We start from the raw sequence: 9,632 nt of genomic DNA on the forward strand, positions 1-9,632 counted from the left end.
GCAGGAATGCAGATGTTACTTATCACCATTGTGGAAAAAAGGGCCATATCAGGCCACAATGCCATGAAGTGCGCAATGAAAGGTGCAAAGATAAGGGGAAAGACAAAGTGTAGGATAAGTCTTCTGAGCGCAGCATAGTGCCTGCAAAGTCCAGTGTTAAAATTGAAGAGATCAATGTTATGCAGCTTGAGGATGTTGATGATGATGATTATATCCTTACAGCTTCTTCTAGTGCTTCGCAGATGACAAAGATACACTCTATGTATGCACAATGTTGGCTCTTGGACTCAGGTGCGTCCTTTCATGTGACACCTTGCTGAGAGTGGTTTCATTCATACCGTACTGTTTTGGATTCTGTGCACTTGGATGATGACAGCTCTCTTGACATTGTGGGCATTGGTGATGTTAGGCTGCAGTTTCCTTCTGGCAGCAGTTTTGTTATGCAGGATGTACGTCATGTACCTGCTTTGACACGCAGTGTCATGTCAGCTGGATAGCTTAATGATGCAGGTTATCATGTATCTTTTGGAGACTCTGCATGGAAGATCACTCGTGGCAAACATGTGATTGCGAGAGGTGACAAGGCTGGCAACCTCTATCCCTTGATTGTATCTACTTCTTCCCTTGACCATGTTTTCTCTATGGGTTCTATCCCACATGTATCTCTTTGGCATGGCCGTTTAGGCCATATGTCTTTGAAGGGAATGAAAATTCTTTCTGGTTTGCAGTACTTACCGCCCCTTGATTATGCATGTTTTGATTCATGTGAGCACTGTCTTTATGGCAGGCAAACTAGGTCTACGCATAAGAAGTCTGGTAGGCTACGCATGAGTGAGCCCTTGGCATTGGTACATTCGGATGTTTGTGGACCTATGCCTTCTCAGTCTATGGGTGGTACCAAGTGTTTTGTTACTTTCATAGATGATTTTTCACGGAAAGTTTGAGCTTTTCCCATTAAGTTGAAATCCGATGTCTTGGCTATGTTTCAAAGATGGCTTACATTGGTTGAGAACCAATCTGAGTATAGGCTAAAATGCCTAAGGACAGATAATGGGGGTGAGTATGTCTCACATGCTTTTAAGCATTTATGTGATAAGAGACGTATTAAGACTCAGTTGACCGCCCCCTACACCCACCACAGAATGGTTTGGTTGAGCAAATAAATAGAACCATCCAGGAGCGTGTACGCAGTATGCTTAGCCATGCAGGCCTACCACAAAGATTTTGGGCTGAGACAGTTAGTACAGCTGTGTATGTCATAAACAGATCACCTTCTAGTAGTTTGAATTTCTAGGTTGTAGAGAAGGTATAGACTGGAAAACCTCCCTCTTATGCGCATCTCCATGTCTTTGGATGTGAGGCATTTTGCCATGTGCCCAAGGACAGGAGAAGTAAGCTAGATCCTAAGAGTGTTAAATGCATTTTCCTTGGTTATGGGGATACAGGCAAGATGGGTTACCATCTCTGGAATCCGCAGACGCGGAAAGTCATCCGCAGTCATGATGTAGTCTTCCATGAAGACAAGATGCATCGGCAGCCTGAGAGAGTTGTTGAGATTCGCAGGGTCATATTTCAGGAGGAGCTGAGCACTCCCGCACAACCAGTTGGACAGTCTACAGCTGCAGTAGATGGTCCTGGTTAGGGTGTTGGATAGGCAGCTGGGCAGGCAGCAGAGCCTACCGTGAGATGGTCTGCTAGAGACGGACGTCCACCTGATAGATTTCAGCCCTCGATGCATTATGTATTGGTTATAGATACAAGAGAGCCTTTCACTTATGATGAGGTTATGTACAGGGGTGACAGTTACTCCTGGGAGAGGGCTATGCAGTCTGAGATAGACTCCTTGCATAAGAATGACACTTGAAATTTGATTTCCTTGCCTAAGGACAAGAAGGCTTTGCCATGCAAGTGGGTATAAAAGTTGAAAAGTACCCCTAGACACGCCAAACCGGCATACAAGGTTAGATTGGTAGCAAAGGATTTTAAGTAGGAGCATGGTGTGGACTTTGATGAGGTCTTTTCTCCTGTGGTTAAGATGACCACCCTGCGCTTAGTCTTGGCTTTGGTTGCTCAGCTTGACTTGGATTTATACCAGATGGATGTCAAGATGGCTTTCTTACATGGGGACTTGCATGATGAGATTTATATGGAGCAACCTAAGGGCTTTGCAGAACCTGGCAGGGAGCACCTAGTATGCAAATTGAAGAAAAGTCTTTATGGCTTGAAGCAGGCACCTAGGGAGTGGTATCATACGTTTGATGCCTTGATGCAGTCACGGGGCTACAGCAAGAGTGCTATGGATCCGTGTCTTTACGGAAGAAAGCCCGTGATGGTTCTTTATTGATTTTGGTACTCTATATGGATCATATGCTGATAGCAGGGAAAGCTCATGCTACATGCTCTTAAGGCTCAGCTCAAGAAGAGCTTTGAGATGAAAGATCTGGGACAGGCCTCTCACATACTTGGTATACGCATTAGACGCGACAAGCATCAGGGACTCCTCTACTTGTCACAGAGGGAGTACATTCATAAAGTCCTTGAGCGCTTTTGCATGCAGGACGTAAAGCCTATTCGCTATCCATTGCCTTCTTATGTGAAGGTATCACAGGCTGATTATCTGCAGACAGATGAGCAAAGGGCCGAGATGGCCAAGATTCCCTATGTATCCATAGTGGGCAGTCTTATGTATGCCATGATTGCCACTCATCCAGATATTGCCTTTGTAGTTGATGTTATAGCACGCTATATGGCTACACCTGGCAAGAAGCATTGGGATGCTGTGAAGGGTATCATGAGGTGCCTCAAGGGCACTGCAGATATATGCATATGCTATGGCAGCCAGGATACAAGAGTCATGGGGTACACTAACTCTGATTATGCAGGACATGCAGATAGTAGGAAGTCCAATTCCATCTATGTATTCACCTATGCTGGAGGTGCTGTTTCTTAGATGTCCAAGGTGCACCAATGCACGGCCCTTTCTACTATAGAGGCCCAGTCCGTTGCAGCCATTGAGGCTTGCAAGGAGGACATTTGGTTGGGTCATTTGGTTTTGCTGACCTTGGTATTGATGCTATCCCTACACTCCATTCATATTCTATGAGTGCTATTGAGTTAGCCAAGAATCTGGTCTTCCATGCGAAGACGAAACACATTGAGGTGAGGTATCACTTCATATGTGGGGTCGTTGAGAACAAGTCTCTTGATCTTGTCAAGATCTCGACTAACCAGAATCTTGCAGATCTGCTCAGAAAAGCCTCTCTACAGAGCTCTTTGCCTTTCTCGGGAAGTTGATGGGCATGGGATGAGATGACGTCTTTCCTCATCCTCTTGTACATGTGTACATGTTGTATTGTCTCTTTTCTTTTTCTTTTCACTCCTCACTAGGGCAGATTCGCCTTTAAGTGGAAGGTTGTTGGGGATAATAGCGCCTCCGCTTAGCCGCCCATGTATTATTACATTGACAATCACCGCCACTGCACACTGCAGGTGGCGGGCGCCCATCACCATCACTTTATTCTTTATTCTTTTAGTGACAATTTGAATAAAGGAAGGCCCGGTCACACATTGTGACTGTTGGAGTTCCCATTTCTTGTCTCTCTCAAGGCTTCCATGCATTACAGGATTTGAGTGGGTATCTGCATACCGTGCTACTACTAGGCAGAGTACATCTAGGGGCTCAGGAGGGGTGGCAGTTCTATTCCGTTAGGGGATACAGAGACATATCCAGTTAGTGAGACGAGATGAGGAGGCCAGTTACATATGGATCAGAGTGCAAATATCAGATGAGAGATGGATCTATATGGCAGTATGCTACTTTTCACCACGAGGGTCCAGATATGCTGCTACGCAGGGTGATATTCAGGCCAGAGATTCCCCCTCCCCTTATTCACAGCTCTCAGAGGACATTATTCTGTATTCTAGTTTGGGTGAGGTCTTCCTTATGGGGGACTTCAACGGGCGCACATAGAGCCGAAAGTGTGAGAGTTTTGATATGGAGCAGCCAGAGATCATGAGAGCATTAGACCCTGAGGAGTTGGGGATCAGTCAGGAGTCAGCAGATACTAGGCCAGACGCCACAGGGTATGGAGGGCATTTACTTGAGCTTGGTAGTAGACATCATCTCGTTATTTATAACAGGATGGCACAATGGCCATATTCAAGAGGTCTTACATACTTCCCACATGGGGGGGCGAGAGTACTATAGATTATCTGCTCGGACCGATCGATGGGATGCATACTATCGAGTCCTTTGGCCTTGGGAGACTTTCACTCGGTGCTGATCACACCTTTCTCAGTTTCTCACTCCTCATCTCATTACCATCACCACCTGTAGATATCATATCTCATATGCATACTACCATACACTTCACTCATGAGCTCTCACATGTTTACTCACAGCATCTGGAGGAGCACATCACGTCACTTGATCCATACGCACCCCTTGATACACTGACCACTGATATCACACGCATTCTGCATGATTCTGCTACACTCAGTTTTCCACATCACACATACACGCATCCCCCTCGGACCGGTACCATGCGACAGAACATGTGGTATGATGATGAGTGCAGAGATCTACGTCGACAGCTACGCGATTTGGAGGCCAGAGGAGAGATCACACACATACAGGCGCACAGACGCATGCACCACTTGACCCGTCATAAAAAGCGAGAATGGGAGGAGGAGAGATATTGGGATATATACCACCTTCTTATGAGCAAAGATTGTGCAGAGGCATGGAGGTAGATCAGAGAACCATACTCACCCACACCGATACATGACCCTGCACTATGGCATGGATACACACAGAGTTTATATCATGTACCCGCACAGCCGCTGATACCCACACCATGTACACCGAGACCGGGTATTTCATTCTTTTTCACCACTAGTATGGTGAAACATGCTATCTCACGATTACAGCATGGCCGCGCTCGAGACCAGTTTGATCTTCAGGCAGAGCATATTATATATGGCAGAGACACATTGGCTCCACTCATTGCTCACCTCTTCAACCGTGCATTGTCTGAGGGGTTCCCTGACTCGTGGACAGAGCACACCATTGTACCTATCCACAAGTCAGGGGATCCTATGGATCCTAATACATATAGGACCATCATAATTGGGCCAGTTTTGGCCAAACTTTATGGCACGGTGATGGAGGAGGAGCTCAGCACACTGGCAAAGAGAGAGTGCATGCACACACCCCGACAGGCAGGGTTCAAACGGGCATTTTCTACCATAGACCACATCTTCACTCTCCGTTGTCTGATCGACCAGACACGAGTGAAGAAACAGAGATTGTATTGTTGCTTTGTGGATTTCCGCAAAGCCTTTGACATGGTTCCGAGAGAGAGGCTTTTCAGACGCCTACTTGATCTGGGGGTGGATGATGACATGATGTGGGGTATTTATGCACTATATGAGTGGGTTACTGGTAGAGTCAGATGTCCGGGAGGTATATTAGATCCCCTTGTGAGCACCATTGGTGTGAAACAAGGATGCCCACTCTCACCGACTCTATTTGGGCTATACATTGATGAGATAGCAGAGTTTATTCAACAGCGAGCCGGTGGAGGTATAGATCTCAGTGGAGCCACAGTTCATATCTTACTATATGCAGATGACATTGTGTTGGTCTCAGATTCAGCTCAGGGATTACAGCAGCATTTATTAGCATTGGATGATTTTTGCATACAGAGAGGTACGACAGTGAACCTTGGTAAAACCAAGGTTCTTATATTCCATACATCAGCTCAGATACGCAGACAGAGTATTTTCATGGCAGCAGGAGGGAGTATTGAGGTCCCTGGATCATATGTATATTTGGAAGTCACCTTTACAGCAGCTTCAGGGACTTTCTCGATGACACAGGCAGCTCGTGACCGCCTCACTAGAGGATACTCAGCATTGGCTCTTATGGAGCGACAGTGTCATTAGGCACATTTCCAGGAGCCCCGCACCAAGGGGTGGCTCTTTGATACTCTAGTCACTCCAGCACTGATGTATGGAGCAACTATATGGGGGCCAGGCCTTGCCGATTATGTATGGACATTGATGGAGAGACCTCATGTGATCATGATATCTAGATTGATTCGCAGCAAGGCCTCAGTCCCACATGACATTGTGCGAGCAGAGCTTGCCACACCGCCCATGCTAGTCGAGGCATTATTTCAGACAGTCTGCTTCCTACACAGATTTCAGGATATGGACAGAGATCGCATTGCATACAGAGCATATATGGCATCTCGGGAGATGGCTCGAGCGAGGGATACCACATCGTGGTATGCACAGACTAGAGCTTGGTTTGACAGACATGGGCTGGACATTGATAGACTCCCACCTCTTCTATATCATACTCAGGCTCCCACTTACACCCTCTCTCTCTGAGAGGAACAGAGTCATCAGACAGGAGATATGGCATATTTATATACAGAGGACATGGGTCAGCCTTGCACAGCCACTGCCATCGAAGATGGCACATTATTATACACAGTTCTTGAGCATATCAGAGCAGGGATTCATAGAGATTCCGAGATATATACAGATCTATATGCCACATCGATTGGGAGTTCTTATTAGACAACTCAGGGTATCATCACATCAGCTTATGATTGAGAGTGGCAGAGCCAGTGGCATCCCAGAGAGGAGAGGATATGCCCCCTTTGCAGATCAGAGGTGGAGAGTGAGGAGCATTTTGTTCTCAGATGCCCGGCATACTCAGAGTTGAGATCTAGATACACATTGAGCAGCTCACTTCAGGGATGTATGACTGATATGGATCAGAGATCATTTGGCCGTTTTCTGGGAGAGGCATGGCACATCAGAGAGAAAAGCACACAGCGAGTCCCAGTCAGAGAGAGGCCCACCCAGACGACTATTACACAGTTCTTTCAGACAGACAGAGTGAGAGCTACTGTACCAGCCTCCAGCCAGACCTCTGGGCTCACACTACAGCAGGCTGAGGACCAGCGTACCCGACGCCACACGAGGATCCGTGGGTTTCGGACCCCATAGCCACACCGACAAGAGATCCGGAGGATTCTTGATCTACATCGACAGCAGACTGAGATCCGACGACACTCGACACATTGGATCTCAGATCTCCGTTTGCTCTTTCTCCACCGCCGATGTACCACATCATGCATCCAGGAGGGATCACCTGCTATTAGCGACTTCGACGACTGCTACTACATCCCAGGATAGTATATCTCCCTGCATCTGTTACATATACACATCGCACCACTTTATCACAGCCGACAGTTGTTCCCCTATCACAGCCGACATTTGTTTCCCTTTTGTAGCCATTATCTGGAGTACCAGAGCTACATACGCACATACACATACACGACACTTATCACACTCACAGCACCGTATTTTCAGTTTCCAGTTTTTAGCTTTTCATTCAGCACTTTTATTTTGGATAGCTGGACCTCATCAGTTGTATCACAGTTTGTCTCATAGGCCAGTTTTGGTCTTTAGAAGACGTTAATATAACTTTCTTTCTTTCTTGCTCTTGCTCTCCCGCCATAGCTCTCGAGTGCAAGCTTCGATCCTTCTCACCTTTCAAGAAGCAACTCTCCCAAAGGTAGGGTCACAGGGGCCAATATCAACATCGTGAGCAAGTTGCCAACTGCTTGCTTTTTGTTAGCCTCTGTACTCTTTTACCAATGATCTTGGCCCACGTGTGCCAACTAGACTCTGTCTATGTGGTGCTACATGGGGTGCAGATGCTTCTCTAGAATCTATATGAGTAGGCGAGACATGTGTGCTCAGACTAGAGAACTAATCAATCTTGTCTTCTAAGATGGGATCAACATCCTTTAGGTACTCTTGGGACTCTCTCACCCACTCCCTGACCTTGTCAACCACTTCCAATTGGTGTCTACAAGTCTAGCGTGCCATTGGCTCTTGATTTTGACCTCCTAGGCCTCTACCCCTTCCCGTCGACCTAATGCCATCACTGATACTAGTCTAAAACCCATTGGAATGGGATTACCCTCTTTTTCTTAGATGTAAGGTTTATGTATGTCTCTTTCTCATTTGTCTCCTCAACATAATGCACTAGAGCATCACTCGGTGGATGGGTCATGAAGGGTCTAGGTATGCCTGTAGAGTTTATGTCCATTCTAGGGACAGCTAGCTTGGCATCACATTAGGTGTTGAAAGAGCTAATGGATCTCCCCTTCCGAATTGTGGCAACCTATTTCTAAAGTATTATGGCTAGTTTAAGGCTGTGGGTATGGTAATCTCCTCAATAAATGGCAGCACATGGCATCATGGCTAAAAACCTACTGTAGCTGACACAAGGTCTAGATCTAGGATCCATACACTTGGCCGACAACAAGTGGTTTCCTCAGTAATGCACACATTGCATGTGAGGTCAATTAGGTCTCCTTATCATCTCTTGGATATTGCCCAGCTCTAGCTTTATATCCGCCAATTCTTCACTTGAGTCAACACTCGTTTCTTTCTCTAGGGTGATCTAGCTCAATCTCTCGCTTTAGTGGTTGTGGCTCTCTCCAAAGCTCTAGAGGTTGCACTATCTTGGCTTGTAGTCTTGAGCTTCTCTCTTTGAGCACGTCGTCCACTTGCATGGCTTCTTCAAAGACCCTAGCTAGCACATGTCTTTGTAGGTTCCAATTGCCTACCAAGTCCTTGTAAAGCTCTTTACTCCTAATTCCACTTATGAATATAGTAGAGACTGCTCATTCACTAGGTTTGTCTGTGGGTGGCTAGGATTCTCTTGAAGAGACTCCACATGTGGGCGATGTAGTCTTGAATATCCTCTTTGTCATTTTGGACAAACAATAAGGTTATCCAAGTACCCTACCTTAGAGAATCTCCTGATGAAGAGACTCTTGAGATTATTGAAATAATTCTGTTCAACATTGTCTAGACTAGTGTACCATGTGTATCCTTTATCCCCATGGCAAAGACCAAAATCTTTGTGCACATTGAGTAGGGTACGTTAGGCCGTTCACCTCACATACCTACTCAAACTACTCTACAAAACCATATGGGTTGTTATCGACACTTGTCGAGTTGCTTAGCAACTATTGGTATCTTCATTTGGCTTTTTGAATTCCTAGTAATACCTAGTTCTATTAGCAACAAAGTTGCTAGAGCTTCTTTGCTCTGCTCCATAGCCATGGTATCTATGAGTCCCTTTGTGAGAAGCTCACTCAACGTAAGGTCGGCTTCAAGTGCTCTTTCCCTCTCAGCGTTGGGTTGTGCCGCCATGTTTCTACTCGCAAGCGCTAAAACTCGCTAGACCTCTCGCATTTCTATCTCGTGCCTCAGTATGCCTTGTAGCACTTTCTTTGCCAGTCTTCAGTCTTCCTCAAGGTCTCCTATGATGTCCTCAACTGGTCTACCATGGTGCTCCATTTTGATTTGCAAATCCTATCGATTTATCATTTGTTGGATGTCGACTTGGAAGTCTCCCAAGTGGAGCTCACCTTTTTTGGGATTGATGTTGGATCCTGACATTTCATCAGTCTCTTAGGCTACTAGAGTGTTGATCAAACTGATTAACTTAGGTAAGATTGAGTCCCTAATCGTGTCAGCTCCTTTTGCTCCACCTTGATGGATGATGATGATGGAGCTATTAGAGGACTTTTCCT

General features: G+C 46.0%; 1 pseudogene; it reads left to right on the forward strand.

Moving 5' to 3' along the window:
* Positions 1–5,345, forward strand: part of LOC148008950 (uncharacterized) — a 28,428-nt pseudogene extending 23,083 nt beyond the window's left edge.
* Positions 5,346–9,632: the final 4,287 nt, after the last annotated feature.

This window comes from Lygodium microphyllum, unplaced genomic scaffold (genome assembly GCF_053477565.2).
Source record: "Lygodium microphyllum isolate KBCC unplaced genomic scaffold, Lygodium_microphyllum_v1.1.10 scaffold_43, whole genome shotgun sequence".
NCBI lineage: Eukaryota > Viridiplantae > Streptophyta > Polypodiopsida > Schizaeales > Lygodiaceae > Lygodium > Lygodium microphyllum.